Source organism: Crocuta crocuta, unplaced genomic scaffold (assembly GCF_008692635.1).
Source record: "Crocuta crocuta isolate KB4526 unplaced genomic scaffold, BGI_CrCroc_1.0 scaffold39, whole genome shotgun sequence".
NCBI classification, from domain to species: Eukaryota; Metazoa; Chordata; class Mammalia; order Carnivora; family Hyaenidae; genus Crocuta; species Crocuta crocuta.
In genome coordinates this window covers 4,845,662-4,861,251 of record NW_027533334.1, presented here as the reverse complement: position 1 = coordinate 4,861,251, position 15,590 = coordinate 4,845,662, and the positions used below count along the sequence as shown (strand labels likewise).

General features: G+C 41.6%; 1 protein-coding gene and 1 pseudogene across 4 annotated transcripts in view; both read right to left on the bottom strand.

The window, feature by feature from the left end:
- Window positions 1-15,590, bottom strand: part of NCALD (neurocalcin delta) — a 388,241-nt gene that overhangs the window by 102,757 nt on the left and 269,894 nt on the right. The window lies entirely within an intron of this gene.
- LOC144218402 (U2 spliceosomal RNA) lies at window positions 2,821-2,948 on the bottom strand (annotated as a pseudogene).

Genomic DNA, 15,590 nt, shown 5'->3' with positions numbered 1-15,590 from the left:
AAAAAAACAGGCAGGGGCACCTGGGTGGCTCAGTCAGTTTAGGGTCTGACCCTTGATTTTGGCTCAGGTCATGATCTCATGGTTCATGGGTCTGAGCCCTGCATCAGGCTCTGTGCTGGCAGCACGGAACCTGCTTGGGATTCTCTGTCTCTCTCTCTCTCTGCCCCTTGATGGCTCTCTCTCTCTCTCTCTCTCAAAACAAAACAAAACAAAACAACAGTAGGCAGAATCCGAGTTCGCTTGACTGAAAGCAGGGATCTGCAAACCTTCTGTAAAGAGCCAGATAGTAAATATTTTAGGCTTTTTAGGCCTATCTATCTTTGTTCAAGTACTTAACTCTGTTGTCAGTAGCAAAAAAGCATCCCTAGACAATAATGAGCATAGGTGTGTTCCAATAAAACTTTATTTACAAATTAAATAGAAGGCAGGCTACATTTAGCCACAGGTCATAGATTTCTGACTCCTGACTTACAGGATTTAGATTTCAAGGCCAAAAGATATTAACTAAAGACTATCTCCCTTATGGTTTTTGCTTCCAGAAATTTAAGCTCATGGAACGTGCTCAGAGGAAAGAAGAGAGTTGAGGGCCATTGGAAGGTAGAGAAAATCACTGAATTACAATAATAAAATATTGCCAAGGTTCATAGGGTTCTATAAATAGCTGGGACCAGCCCCCCACCCCAGTATCCAAAATAAATGGGGATATGGTAGGACCCCAAAGAGAAATGCCTTCATGGTCTACCCAATAAGGCTGAACTCTGAGAATCAGGTTATTTATCTTTAGTAATGCGGCATGGTAGCAAAAACAAAGCAAAACAAACAAAAAACAAAGACACAAACAAATAAAACACTTCAGAAGACTACAGGAATTTCAGTAATGAGTGCTCGAGCTAAGACCACTTTACCATCCCTAGTCTTTTGCAGTGCAAAACACTTCCTGGATCTTTACCATCCAGGTAAAGTCTGCAAAAGACTTCCCTGGATTTTCCCAGGATTCCTAGGTTGGAGGGTTATCTGGGATGTATCTGGATGAAGAAAGGCCAAGTAAAGCCGAGATGAAAATCATATTTAATTAGATTTTTCATCATGTGTAGTGTAAAATCATCTGCTACATGCCCACTAGAGCAAATTACTCCAGATAGAATCTTGCTCTTAATTCTTTCAGGGAAAGAGCGATGGGGAGAGAGAGACAGAGAAGGGGAAAAAGAGAGAGAGACAGAGAGAGAGAGAGATGAATATGCATGTAGATGCTTTGGAATCTTTGGATAGATCGAATTTTAACCATAAAGTAAACATGAAAGCATAACGCAAGATGGATCAGTAGTACAATTTCAACTACTATCTACTATTTATAAAAACACTAAACAAACAAACTTTCACAGCCTAACTTAGGAGGGTGTGTGTTTAAGAGCTGAGCAGATACTGGGATACCTCATAAATCACCTTGCCTCAGCTTCAAAAGCACTCTCGTGCATAGTCATTGCTAAAATATACATAAAAGAAATTTCAAGACAATGTAACTGTTCTTTTGATGTATAAACAGCTACCCAAGAAATAGATTAAAGCTTAGTTCACTCCTCTATTCGTGTATTAGTTTCCTGCAGCTGCTGTAACAATATTATCACAAACTTAGTGACAAAGAACAACAGAAATTCATTCTCTTACAGTTCTGAAGGCTACAAGACTGAAATATGTATTTCTGGGTCAAAATAAAGCTACTGGCAGGGCCAAGCTCTCTACAAATGCTCGAGGGGAGAATCTCTGTCCTTGCCACTTGCAGCTTCCAGAAGCTGTCAGCTTCTTGGGCTTCTGTCAGCTTCTATCACTAATGTCTCTGCCTCTGTGTCACCTTGCCTTCTCTTCCATCTGTGTCAGATCCTCCTCTGCCCTTTGCTGAGAAGGACAGTCATGACTGCAGTTAGGACCCACCCAGATAATCCAGGATAAAATCCCACCTCAAGATCCTTAACTTAATCATACTTACAAACACCCTTTTCCACATCTGGTGGTTCTGGGGGTAAGGACCTGATATTCTTAGAAGCTACTATTCAATCTACTGTAACTATCCAGCCTAACAAGTCCCGGAACCAATAGTAGTTAAGATTAATATTTAAGATTATGGTTTCTGACTTGTTTCTGTGATCATATGGGTCTGTGGCACTCTCCAATGGCTGGAGAACTTCCCAAAGACACAGATTGATAGATATCGGTAGATCATCAGCACATTGTGCCACTCCAAGGATCCATGCTGCATTCAGTGGGAAAGGAGTGTTCTGGAATTGAGCAATACAGTGGCTCCAAGTATTACATCAGATTGTAACGGTTTTATGTCTGACCCATATACCCAGAGCTGTCCTGGGAAAGGAAGGATTCCTTTGAAATCAGCTTCTGTGACCACGAATATATTCCCCCAATCATCCTCTTTCTCATAATAACACACTGTCAACCACTAAATTTTTCCTTTGGTTCTTAAACAAATTACATTTTCTACTTCAACCACCTTGTATTCACAACTTGAGATTTAGTTCTGTAGCACTCTCAAAAGGGGCACAATTTATTTCCAAAAAGGAGATGTTATGATTTTCTTCTCTTTTTTAAATGTTTATTTATTTTTGAGAGACAGTGCGTGTATACGCAAGAAGGGGAGGGGCAGAAAGGGGGGGACAAAGGATCTGAAGCAAGCTCTGTGCTGACAGCAAAGAGCAGGATGCGAGGCTCAAACTCGTGAACCCTGAGATCAGGACTTAAACCAAAGTCAGACACTTAACCAACTGAGCCACCCACATGCCCCTTATGATTTTTTTCTGAGTGAGCACTGTGATGGGTTCTGGGAATGAACTATGCAGGTGGAGGAGACCCCAAAAAACAATAATAATAAGTAGATGACTTCACTATAACATAGTGATTGAGAACTACACTTGATCTTAGCCAAAAGGCTGAGAAACAATATACCATCTTCCACCACCCCCACTCCAGGCCAAGCTACTTCAGACCATTTCTCCCCTTGATCGCTGTGATGTCTCCTAACAGGCCTCCACTTCTGCACTTGCCCCATGTGATGCTCGTATGGTCCATCCCCCCACCATCCACCCAAACTGGTCCATTGAATCCCTACCCCCTAATGTGACGGTGGCAGGAGGTGGGCTCTTTGGGGGGTGCTTAGGATGAGATGAGGTGTGAAAGTGGAGTCCTCGTGAAGGCATCAGTGCTCTTATAAGAGTTACAATAGTGCTCGCTTACCCCCGCCCCCTCCACTCTCCACAATGTCAAGAGAAGTCAGCAGTCCACAGCCTAGAAAAGGACACTCACCAGATCCCAGCCACGCTGTCACTCTGATCTCAGACCTCCAGCCTCCAGAAATAGGAAATCAATTCCTAGTGTTCATAAGCCATCCAGTCAGCCTCTGGCATTTGGTTACAGCAGCCAGAATGGACTAAGACACCCCATTCGGTCTATTCTCTGTAACACAGCCGAAACAATCCTGTGAAACCCAAGTCAGCCCAAGTCATGTCCTCTGCACTGAACCTACCAGGGACTTCCCATCTCACTTGGAGTAAAAGTCAAAATCTTTGCAAGCTTCCCAAGACTCTGCGGGTGTGCTACTGCCAGCCCCACCCCCAGCACCTTACCTGTCCCACCTCAGCTGCTTCCTCTCCTCCTGAACTAAACCCAAAGCATAGTCCTTCCTCGGGGCTTTTGTCCTGACTGTTCCCTCTGTGCTGTAAACTCTCTCCCCAGAATCTGCAGGACTCACCCTCCTACCTCCTCATGATGCTTATTCAAGCATCATTCTCAGTGATGCTTTCTCTGATTGCTGAATTCAGAGTTGCAATGTAGTCCCTGGTATAATCTAACATCTTTCTCTCCTTTGTTTTTTTACTGTAACATTTATCATTATCTAATTTATTATATGTCTTATTCATTTTTTAAAGTGATGTCTTTTTACTTACAATGTAAGTTTCTTGAGGGCTGGGATTATTGATAGTTTTGTTCACTATTTTGTATACCCACTATCTAGAATGCTGACATCAAGTCAATGATGAACACATATTTGTTGGATGGAAGGGTGACGAACGGATGGATGGATGGGAGGATGGTTAGACGGAAAGATGGGCAGATGAATGGGTAGATGTGTACACAGAGTGTTATGGGAATGAAAGACGAGGACACATGACCTAGCCCAAGGTGATGGGCTTTAGGAAGGTAACTATTCCACTCACCTGGTCACACTCTTCATGAGTTAATTAGACAATGATATGTTTCTCTCCCACTTTTATTCTTTGTGACAGTTTTAAGTGTTAATTTTAATTTTTCCAAAAGATTTTTCTAGCTAGCATCATTGTCATTGCATAAAAGGTCAGCCTACTGGGTCTCATATTTTAATAAATGAAAAATGAGTAAGTCACCAAGAGTCCAACAATTCCTTTAATATTTTGACAGAAGATAACTTAAAGAAATTTACAGGGAGCCTTTACATATTCCAAAAGAATTTCATAGACACTAACCAGTTTATTCCACAGTGTTATAAAGACTCCACTGTATTTTAAAGGTCTGGTTCTTATAATGTTAACCTATGTTGGTTACATCCTGTAACATTTTGTCTATTTCTGGCATTAACTATTTGTTATAAGAGCTTTTCTGTGTATGATTCAGCGAATGAATCATTTGGTCCTATCTTTATCTCGGTGGTCATATTCACCTAAGCTTTCCATAAAACATTTTTTAATTAAAGAAGCAATTTAATTGCTGAAGATGTATCGTTCCCAGTGCATTTTCCCATATGTTGGTACACACACACACACACACACACACACACACACACACACACACACGGGTACATAGACACATAAAGTATAAAGTAGTTCTTTAAGTTCTGAATTATTGAAACAGAATCTAGCAAATACTCTAGGCTGAAACATACTGACAGCATACATGCTTCTGTACCACTACACAATAAACATCCCACACCACATCATCTGTTCTGATCCTCGCTTCTTCAGATGGCCTGCAGTATTTTCTACTTCTATTCCAACAGTATTAGCTGACCAAAAAAGGTATTTTGTTTGTCACTATATATACTTTTTATGTATTATTTCAACCATTTTTAACAGCATCAGGAAGAGCAAGTATTTACCCAGTCATATGTGGCTTTTTTTTTTTTTAACTAATAAGTAAAAAATCTCAAAAGAGGCTTTTAAATATTTGTCAGTAAATCTGGAAAACATTTAAAGTACTATTGAGGGGCGCTCGGCTGGCACAGTCGGTAGAGCATGTGACTCTTCCTCTCGGGGTTGTAAGTTCAAGCCCCCTGTTGGGTGTAGAGATTCCTTAAAAAAAAATAAAATCTTTTTTCTTTTTTTTTTTTTAATTTTAAATAAAGTACTGAGGCAACTGGGTGGCTTAGGCAGTTAAGCGTCCAACTTTGGCTCAGGTCATGATCTCATGGCTCATGGGTTCAAGCCCTACATGGGGCTCTGTGCTGACAGCTCAGAGCTTGGAGCCCTCTTTGGATTCCGTGTCTCCCTCTCTCTCTGCCCCTGCCCTGCTCGAGCTCTGTGTCTCTTTCAAAAATAAACATTAAAAAAATAAAGTACTGTTGAGAATCACATGTCTCTACCCACCACTGGTGAGAGGTTGGTAAACTGTAGAGGTTTGTTTTCATTTTCTAGATGTTTATTTTTTAGGTGAATTACTAATCATGGTAACTTCCTAATGTCCTTGAGCTTATATTAAAGACACAATGGATACTTGGGTGACATTCATCATCAAGAACAGTGAAGGTAATTCACTTTGCAAAACTGTTTTTGGCAAATTGCTAGCTTGGATGAGACTGTTGTTTTCGGTATCATATAATGGCTGACAATGAGCATACATCAGCAGTAACAGAAACATCAGCTCGGCTGTTTTCTGGGCTTGGAGTGTGCTCACGTCACTAGCAGGACCTCCACTGATTACTTCTTTGCAAAAATCATTTTGGAAGTTGCTTGTCTACTCTGTCAGAGGAAGGAAGACAAGGATATCTATAAGTTAAAAAAGGGGCAACATGAAGCAATGTGCTCAAAGTGAACAAGCAAAGTCTTTCCGCCCCTTTGAGATGTGGGCAGCCCCTCATTCCTCGGGAGAGCACACGGGGAATATGTGATGCAGGGCTGCCTGACATATACACTGACAGAATTTGCTAGGCTCAGTCAATACTTAAAATGTTGGTAAAGCTTAAATTTTTTTCCCTTTTCACTTCTTTTTTATTTTTTAGAAGAAATACCTAAATACATTTTTCTTTTTGCAAGCAGTAGATTCTCTTGCATACTCTCTAGAGTATAGTGGGCCACTTATTTTAGAGGCCACTAGTCTAGTGGGAAGAGTTCTAGCCTTAGAGGGAAATTCCTCATAAGACCGCCAAGAGAATGTCTGTAAACTGAAAAGCCATGGCAATGAAGTAAATGATTATTACTGTTCAGGAAAATCTATTTACCTGTGTCACTTAAATTATCTTAACTTAAGTCCATTGCTTTTTTGTGTACTCACTCTCAAACAAATCCCTAATTCCCTAGAGAATCAGAATTGTAATAACCTGATAGATGAAACTTACCAAAGGATATCTGAAACCCTGTGTAGATGATTGCTTTGTGGTCTTTTCCATGAACCCTGAGAACCACCTTCTGAGGTCACAGGCATCTCCCTGCCCCCGCCAACCAGGCATCTTCTCTTCTGCCCCAGTAGTCAAGCCTCACCGAGCCCTAAGCACAGTGTGCTACATGGGAATTGCCATGTACTCGTTCTGACCTCATCTAGAATCCTGCAGACCTAGATGACCAACTGTGGTTCACAGTGGACTCCGCTCCCGTCATTTCAGCCTGAATCCACAGGAACCCTAGTCCTTGTCAAGAAGTCCAAATTTCTCATGACCCCAGAGGCATAAAGATTCTCGCAAAACACCCATGATTCTTAGAGTGTCTCTTTTATGAGCAACAAGGGAAACATTCTTCTCTATGTTTGCCAGTACAGATAAAGTCATCTTGAACAAACCAGGTCTGCCTCTGGGTCTGGCCAGGACTGTCTCGTCAGCACAACTCTCCATACCAAAGAGGAAAGAACATATACAGAGTGGTTCCTATATGCCGGACTTCTCCGCTGGTCTGCATTTGAAGGTAGGTTACATCTCATTTACATGCATCCCACCTTCAATAACAAAGAAATGCAAATCCTCCTTTCTCCACCTCCTCCAGCTGAAGGAAACACTCCTCTCTTCTCCCTCTTCCCCACTCTCCAGGCCTATAAATCCAGGGGCCTCCCATGGGGTCTCTAAAAGCCTCAGTCTTGTGCCTAAGGCAGGGAGTTCAGGCCCATACACGTGACAAGACATTTTAACTTCTTCCTCCTCCCATTTTATTCTTTTTATCTTAATTTCTACAATAATTTTTGAGAGAGGGAGAGAGAGAGAGAGAGAAAGAGAGAGAGCGAGCATGCCTGTACAAGTGGCAGAGTCGCAGATCGGGGGGAGAGAGAGAGAATCCCAGGCAGGCTCCACACTGTCAGTGCAAGTGACAGGAAGACGCGGGGCTCAATCATATGAACTATGTGATCATGACATGAGCCGAAATCAAGAGTCAAACACCTAACCGACTGAGCCACTCAGGCGCCCCACCACAATAATTGTTTTTATTGTTTCCCAGCACATAGGAAGATTTGACAATCAGAAACAATATCTTTTTTATAATGGCAGTAAAATGTTAGAATCTATACGTGGGTGGCCAACTCTATTGAATTTATGGTTCTATTTACAGTGAAAATAAAATCTAACATAGCCCCCAAAGACCTAGGCTGCCTCAGGTAGCAATTGCATCAGACCTGAAATATGAGAAATAGGTTATGTTTATTGTTTTAAAGGAACACCTGACTCCAGGGGCCTACTGACAACAGACATGTTTGAGGTTAATGAGGATTTTTCCTTATATAAACAGTGAAAACTCCAACATAAATATTGTGGGTTCTGACCTCCAGATTCCTTGTAGACAACTGTGTGCCTGTCACCCCTGAAACACTGGTCGCAGCCAGGGGTCTGAATAGATGGGGACTCATCATTTCCCTGCCAGGTCTGAAATGACCAGGCCAGCCCATATCTGTACCACAGAGGTAAGTCTTTTAACTGTTATTTTTTAGAAAAGTGCACACCTTAGCAAACCATCAGTTTTCAGCCACCCCCGAGCCTGCATTTGGGGAGTCCACGAGGTTCATGGCAGCTTGCTCTTCAGATTCTTCCTGTGCTAGGGGCGCCTGGGTGGCTCAGCCGGTTAAGCGTCCGACTTCGGCTCAGGTCATGATCTCACAGTTCGTTGGTTCAAGCCCTGCGTTGGCCTCTGTGCTGACAGCTCAGAACCTGGAGCCTGCTTCAGATTCTGTGTCTCCCTCTCTCTCTGACCCTACCCTGCTCAGCTGTCTCTCTCTCTCTCTCTCTCTCAGAAATAAATTAAACATTAAAAATTAAAAAAAAAAAAGATTCTTCCTGTGCTATAGCTTCCCCTTGGACTCTGGGAACCTGCCTGGGTCTCAGTTTCCCCATATGTCAGATGGAGTCAGACTAGCCAAGTGCAGCTCAGATTTTAATGTAAGCACAAATGCCCTGGGGATCTTGCTGAATTGCAAACTGGAATTCAGTAGGTTTGGGGTGGGGTCTAGACTTATGCATTTCTAGCAAGTTCTCTGGGGATGCGAATGCTGTTGTCATGGCACAGACACTCTTTGAGAAGCAAGGAGTTATATGGCTTCTACAGAAACTTCTCGCGCGGCAGTGTTTTTCCAATTCAAAATGGTGCAAAAAGGTTAAGCAACAAATTTTGCAAAATAATATGGAAAAGTTAAATATCGAAAGAGTGAAGTCTCCTATCCTTAACCCAGTTCAGCAGACTGTCTCTAATCTGCTTTGGCCAGGACTGTTAATAGTTTAGTTTAACAAAGCACATAGGACCTTGAATGTCTACACATTTTTTCACTTTTCCCCATGAGTAATGAAGATGAATTTTTTTTTTCAGAATGCTGTTAGCTCAGGAAAATTCAACCGTGAGCCCCCAACTCAGACATCTTGAGGCTGAACTGTTATCCAAATGGAAAGGAGAGAGACAGAGGTATTTAAAGGTGGTGAGTATCCCAATTTAAAATAAAATTTATAATTCCCAAAGAGTGAGGAAAATCATCCCCCTTCTCTTACCTTAAGTTTGGACTGAAAAGAATAGTTGGTAGGAGAGAAAAGCAACTGATCTGAATGAATCTGGTAGTGATAAAGCTGGCATTCAGCTTTCTTTGGTGGATGAGAGACTGGTTTCTGTGACTTGTGAGGATTTATAGAAAGTTAACCACCTGGAACAGATGACCATTGTTCTGTAATAACCCCAGGGAAGGTAAGTCCACTCTTCCCTCCATAATTGGCAAGGAAGAGGTAGAAGGAGACATTATCGGGGCGGGCTGGGGGTGGGGGTGGATTTGTAAATCCTGGAATGGTGCCTATGGTCCACATGTTCAGAACTGGCTGGAGGAAATACAGGGAGCAAGGAACAGAGGAAGGAGGGTGTATAAGTGTATGCAAGGGACATGAATCACCACATGGACTTCACAGCTTTCCCTAGAGTCCACCAGTCCGATGTGTGAGGACATGCCAGTGCCTCCCTGAGAAGACTAGTGTCGCCCAGCTTCCCAGGAAAAGCCTGCAGGCTTAACATGCCCAGAGCCTGAGCTAATGAGAGCCAGGCTTCAACTTCTGCTGAAAACATCTTCTCCACCAGCAACTAGGCTTTTTCCTTGCTCAGTGCACACACCAGGTGTGGTCAGGCCACCTGCAGGGCCTTCAGTTTCCCGGTTTCCGTTCCTCAGTCCTCTCCTTATCCCAACTGGAACCCCATGCTGGCCCTGCTGTAGGTACTGATCTGCTCAAAAACCCATTTTAAAGCCCTCCCTGGCCTTCTGCGCTAGCTGACTAATGCAATAAAGGGATCCACACTGATTGGTAGCATGTATAATAGCATTATCCCTGCTAGGAGTAGCTTGCATTTGAACAAGGTCTTCGAACAATGGGGCAATGCCTTATCCCCAAATAGTGGCTCAGATGACATAACACAATGAACACATAGAAGAAACACAATGGGGAAAATGAATTGAAGACACTTTATCTACCCATCCTCCCTGGAGGACTAGGTTGATATCAGCCCAGGTTCTGACCAAGTTAAACTGTACCAAGGGTTTTGAGACAGTGCTACTTTTCAATGTGGCTGGTTTTATCACTTCCATCTGTTGTTGACTGGAGAGGATCAGAGGTGAGTGACTGCAGATTAAGGTTCTGGCCAAAGCACCTGGAGGCCTGAGTCCTGAGCTTGCCTCTGCTTCTCATGAGCTGTGAAATCTTGACAAGTCACCTCCCTTCTCACTACTTCTGTGATCTTGAACAAATCCCCTTTCTTCTCATTAACCATGAGATCTTGGACAAGTCAGCTCATTTCTCATTAGCCAGGACATCTTCCCAGAAAAAAAATCTATACGACATAAGGAGGAAACTGAAGAGCTGGTGAACCTGTCTCCTCAGCTCATCACACCTGGTGACAAAGATGACAAATTATGGAATGAGATTGACTGAACACTGGTAAGGCAGAATCATAGCATGCATTAGGCTTTGCTACCCGAAGGCTGGCATCACCTGGGAGTCTACAAAGGACCCCTGATGTTCATATAACGCATGGTGAGAGCCAAACTGCACTACCACCTGGATGCCTGAATCACGTAGAAAGTCTCCTACAAAGACATGGAATTCCACCTGAAAATAATAAATCCATGGGTATAATATAAACATTATTTATCCAATGCAGAATTGCATTTCATACTGAAAGGAGGAGGGCAGGCTATGGCTCATGGAAGACTCTCTTTCCATTTGAAGAGCAAAGATGAATACAGTCAAATACAATAAAGGGACTAAGAAAGACACCGTGGATTTAACCTATTTCCCCCTCGACCCAGGACACAGCAGTCATTCTTTTCCACTGTTACTATCACTAATCAGACAGTGACCCATTTTCAGAGGACATGGGCTTTTAGAAACTCAAATGAAAAGATATGCAAATTGTGTTCGGTTTTCAGGGGAAAGTTCAATGAAATAAGTCTATGTATCTTAACCTACACCTATTTCTGCTTCTGAGCAGTACTCACAGGGAGGTTTACTTCTTTCCCTGGGCATCACTGCCTTCACTGGTAAATGTGGAAACTGGCCTGGAGCAGTGGTTTGCAAACTGTGTCCTGGGGAACCCCTAGGAGACTCAAATGGAGCAAATTGATGGAAATTAGTCCTCATATCCAACTTCACTTTTGTCTGTCTGACGTACCACACTTCAGTGTAAAATTTTGTTTAAATAAAGAATTCCTTGGCTACACAACATTTGAAAACCCCTGGTAGACATCACCATTCATTTCCAATTCTAACATTCCATGATTAATCCGCATAACTAGAACAATCTCCATAAAAGCCTCCATTCATCCCACAGTAAGACAATTTTTCATCTCTAAATTTTAAATTACCATTAAGAAAGCAAAATTAGGTTGGCCCAATCCCTTAATTCTCTGTATGTGTCTGTCACGAAGCATTAAAGTCTTAAAGTTAGTCTCAGTCATGGAGAAGAATATACAATGAAATCCTTCACGGTCTGAAGAGAGGAATCTTGGTAGATTCTAAGTAATTACTAGTTCAATTGAATTTTTACACATCAAATGTAGACAACCCTAATCTCAAAAATCTCTAATAAATTTGATTTTTAGTGTGACCTCTACAGTTGTTCTCAAGCCCAGCACCTGCTATTGTCAACCATGCTGCTTTGATAGGGTTAAGGGATCCTTCCTCTTGTGTCAAGATGTGAGGGAATGCTCCATTGCCAACTGCTTCACTGAGATGTGCCTTTACAACACCCCAATGCAACAATAATCTTATTTTCCCATTAGGAATCAAGACCTGCTTTCATTCATGGTTGCTATTCTTCCTGTGATCTTGAACCTGAAAGCCCTGTGTCTTTGGTTGATGCCATTCCTGAGCTATAAACCCACCGAGAACAAAACAGAGTTTTGTTCAGTATCTAGCATGGTTCTTTGCATCCAATAGATATCCAATAAGTAACTAAACAGTAGTGTAAGACACATGTGACAAAGACCAACAGGTATAAATCAAACTACTTAACTCTATTACTTACTAACATTTGGATATCTATGCAAGTCAGTCATATCTTGTTATATAAACAAAATGTGCCTAGGAACTCCCCAAGTAGGAACTTTTGCTCCAACTTTGAGCAGAAAAAATTACTTCCTACCTTTTTTTTTACCTGGACACAATCATTGGCACTGGGGCTCCCACTGGTGTTCGCCCCCTCTCATTATTGATAGGTATCACCATTCTCTTCCACAGACAAAGCACTGAGATTACAAATATAAATCTTGGTCCCTTAGTCAGCCCTCCAACACTACCTGCAAAAATACCCAAAATAACCAAGTCCAGAGAGATCACGGTGGGTCTTCATTGAAATCCTGGTCCCTGCCACCATAGCATCCAACTGGCCCTTGTCTGGGTTATGATGGTTTCTCAAACCAGTGATGGAAACTTCATTGGAATGTCAAGTGAGCTGGCAGAGGTGGCTAATGTTTTATGAGCTGTTAAATGTCTCAAAACTGAAACATATCCTCTGTTGCAATTCTGTTTGCTGCTCTGTCTCTTCTCTCTCCACATGAAGACCTTGAGGCAGGAATCATGTGTATCTTGTTCAGTCTTAGGTACCCAGGTCCTAGCACAAGGCCTCGCATATGGTAATTCCTGAATGACTGGATGGGTAAAAGGCATACAAAGTCATTTGGTGAGCCATTATTAGTATAGTATGTAGCCATTTTTGTGGTGACAACAATCTTATTCTCTAATAGAGTTGAAAAAAAAGTAATATACTCCAAGTTCATATAGCTTTCTCTGGTCATTAGCATTTAAATTTTTTTCTTTCTCCTAAAAGTTAACACTTTTAAGAAACAGGAAGGATTCTGGAGAAGTTCACACTAAATGATCTAGGGTAAGATCAGTGTACTCCAGATATTTTGTAAGCCAATCACCCCTCACTCATTCACTGAGATCAAAATCTGACAGAGTAATATTCAGTGCTTCATTTGAGGGTCATTGGATGGATCATTGCTTTATTTGGTCAATATGTATATTTTATTTGAAGAGCATTACTTCATGGCACTCTTATAGGTTATAGAACATGGATAATATTGGAGCTCAATGTAATAACTAACGCTCGCAACAAGATTCCTAAGTCAAGAAGCAAAGCATATTCTAGGCCCTATCCCTAAGGCAGGGATATACTTAAAATTTTTTTTTATCCAGAACATGGTTCAGCATTTATATGGTTATGTTTAAACTACCTGTTTACCAGGCTATTGGGTAACACCTCCTTCTACATTAATGCTGGTAAATATAGGATGCCATAGTAACCATGAGAGCTTAATGCAACATGCCTTTACTGAGCGCCAGTCAAAAGTCAGAAAACATATAAGACACTGGTGATATCAAAGTGAGTAAGATAAGGTCCCTACCTTCAAAGAGCTCACAGTCCAATGCTGAGTCAAGCTGTTTGTTGGACAACTAGAATTCTGTGCCAGGTCGGTGGTGACCAGAGGGGTGGAGGAAGTGGTGCCAGCATACAGGAGGGAGGGTGTAATTAAGCCTGGATGGGGAGGGTTGAGGATGGTTTCTCAGAAGGAGTAGGGTTTACACAATGAGAGGGAATGGCCACTAGCAAATGCTGGCGAGGATGTGGAAGAAAGGGAACCCTTGTCCACTGTTGGTGGAATATATATCCCATTACATATATATATGGGATATTATTCAGTCTTTAAAAAATAAAGAAATTCTGCCATTTGCGACAATATGGATGGAACTTGAGGGCTCTATGCTAAGTGAAATAAGCCAGATGGAGAAAGACAAATACTATATGATCTCACTTACCTGTGGAATCTAAAAGCCAAATAAAGCCAGCCAAAAAAATCCAAATTCACAGAAAAAGAGATCGGATTTGTGGTTTCCAGAGGCAGGGAGTAGGAGGAAGGGAATTCGAGGAAGGGGATCAAAAGGTGCAGACTTCCAGTTATAAGACAGGTGAGTACTGGGTACTAGGAATATGATGTACAGCATGGTGACGACAGCTATCAGATACGGGGAAGTTGTTAAGAAAGTAAAACTTAAGAGATCTCATCACACAAATTTTTTTTTCCATTTTTTTCTTTCTCTTTTTATTGTATCAATATGAGAGGATGGATGTTAACTATACATACTGTGGTAATCATTTCACAATATATGTAAGTCAAAACCACTATGCTGCATATCTTGAACATATACAGTCATGTGTATCAATTCTATGTCAATAAAACTGGGAAAACATAAAAGAAGAAGTAGAGTTTAAACTGGGTTTTGGTAGAGGTCCTAGGTGGCAGGGGAGGGTAGAGAATCTAGACTTTGGGAATACCAAGAACTGCAGAACAGGGGAAAAGAAAAGGCTGTGTGTCCTATCCATGGAATGATCACAAGCCCTGTATAGTTGCAGCTTAGCTACGTGGAAGGCTGGGGTGGGCAGAACGATGGGATGTAAGGCTTGAGAGATATCATAATGATATTATAATGACATAATGATGATAATATTATAATCTCAAAGGCCATACTAAGATAATTGGCCTTCAGTGGCAGCAGCAAAAGGGCCTTTCCAGGAGGAGAATGACCAGTGGCTCTGCCAAAGGGTGACTCAGAGAGCTTGATACTCCTGTCCCCAATCAAATATCCATCAGAAAAAATACAATGGAAATAACACAAGTTTGCTCTGCAAGCACACACTCAAGACATGTTTCTTAGCCTTCTTGTATATCGCAGTCCCTAAATATGGAGGAATTCAGGAGCTGCCCCTGAAGGCTTCCATATTCCACAAGGATGTGTATGCATAATGTCAAATATATCTAGAATAAGGTCAAATCTAGTGCTTGCCTTCCTTACTTCAGTCATGGCACTGAACCAAAGGTAGGCTGGAGTAATGAGGAATGCTCAGGTCACTGAGAGGAAGACTGTCTGAAATGCTGGTCTTGGATTCAGTCTTGGAGGCAGGGATCTCATCAATTAGCTCCAGACTCCCTGTGGCACGAGCTGTATATATTGGCAGTAAAATAACTGAGAACCAATTGTGTCACCCCAGGCAGTGTTAAATTAGATGTACAGCGCATCTTCCACAGCTATTAATAGTAAAGAGCCTGGAGCCATTAGAAATATGCCCACGTAGTAAGTAAATGAAGTGCTCTTAAGTGTGTAAAACATCATTATCTGTCATCTATAGGCAACTAAATAGAAAAGCACAGTTTAAGAGCATCTTTAAACTGAATGAATATTCCTGTGAAAACCGAAATTCTATAATAAATTAGCGACAGAATGAAATCCTGGTTCTGGCTTCTAGACCCTGGCTTAAAGAAAAGTAAACGCAAAAAAAAAAAAAAAAAAAAAAAAAAAAAAAAAGGGACAAAAATAAAAAGAAACAAATAAAAAAAAAAAA